This window comes from Macadamia integrifolia, chromosome 9 (genome assembly GCF_013358625.1).
Source record: "Macadamia integrifolia cultivar HAES 741 chromosome 9, SCU_Mint_v3, whole genome shotgun sequence".
Classification (NCBI taxonomy): domain Eukaryota; kingdom Viridiplantae; phylum Streptophyta; class Magnoliopsida; order Proteales; family Proteaceae; genus Macadamia; species Macadamia integrifolia.
Window position 1 is genome coordinate 24,594,062 of NC_056565.1, and position 1,515 is coordinate 24,595,576.

The window sequence follows — 1,515 nt, forward strand, 5'->3', positions numbered from 1 at the left end:
AAAGGTTTCATTATATAAGGGACAGGGGAGAGAGATTTAGTTTTTTGGAACGTCCTCTCTTCTCTCCCATGTTTTCTCTCTCCCTTTCTTCTTTCCCTTGTGACTGAGTGTGTGTGAAGGAGAACTTTAATGGTGGATTGCTTTCCTCCAATTGAACGTGGATCGTAGTTTTAAAGTGTTGAGATCAATCCCTATGGTTGCTCAAGTATGGAAGAACTATTATCTGGGGGATGAATTTCAATTGCGGTTATAAGGTAAACCGTTTCATTCCCATGTAGTTAATTTTTATACAGTTAGTTCGAATGCAAGAGATCCCAATTCGATCCCTTCCACTGCATGATTCATTTTTTTCAAACAAAACAGCAGAGATCTTCGTTGTAGGCCACTACACCCTTGTCAAGTTGCCATTCTCTGAAAACTCAATGAGCTTGGATTCCTCAATCATGTTCTCAGAAATCACCAGTACCTTAACCTTACCAGATAATACGATGTTGGAGCTCTTTTGCCTTAGAAAAAACCCAATTTGTAATCCTTTCTGTGACCAAAGTCGATCGACATTAACCTCCAAATCCAAATCAATGCCATTGACGCTTCATATCGCCATGGCATTAATGAGCTTATTTTCCTTGGCCCTTCCTGCATTTATCCCAAATTTGCTCCATAGCCGATCACGGAGGATGCCTTGCTCACTGGACGTCTAGAGCCAACAAATGAGGGGCATGCAGTGGCAAAGATAGCCAGGATCAAGATGTGCCAAGCGTATCACGGTATGGTCGGCAATTTCTGGGATGCCCATACGGGCCAAATAATAATTTTCACCCTGAGAATTCACATGTACTTCCAACCTTGATTAGGCAATTTAACGAGGCAAACGTTTTGGATGCTAAAGAGGTAGTGGTGTGGGGGCATTGGCTCCCCATTGAGGGAATTCCTCAATTTTGATGATCTGGCTGATCTTGTTTGGGATTCCACTAAGCCTAAGGGGACCCTAAGAAAGCTCATGGAAAGCTCAAAGCTCGCCAACTTGGGATGGGCACCAAAAAATTCCCTTCAGGATAGTCTCGTGTTCTTGGAGAATGTCAAACAATGATTCAGCTTCAAGTGATCACTTCATGTGTTTTTTTGTGTAATATTAGTGAATATATTGTTTCTTCATATTTGTATGTTGTTCAAGTCATCACTGGAATCACTATTGACTTGAGTTGCAACTCCCTTTTGTGGCAAGGGCGGCCACAATGTCACTAAAATCAACACCCAGATTTCGAAAGACTGTGGCATTCAATTCTTCATTGGCTAAGGGACGATTAGCTGTTGCAAGTTGGTCAGAAATATATTTTAATTCGTGGAGATACGAGAGGCAAATTTATCACCTTTGCTGGTGTTTTGCAGCTGCATATGGAGCTAAAGGACACTGGTATGGGAGAGAGAACCGAATGCCTATTTGAGTGCTTCCCAAACTTCAGCTACAGTTGGTTCATAAACCCACAACCCACAACGTAAGGGAGCACCTCTGGT

At 42.2% G+C, this 1,515-nt stretch overlaps 1 pseudogene; it reads left to right on the forward strand.

Moving 5' to 3' along the window:
- Positions 1-302: 302 nt before the first annotated feature.
- On the forward strand, positions 303-1,090 carry LOC122089647 (annotated as a pseudogene).
- Positions 1,091-1,515: the final 425 nt, after the last annotated feature.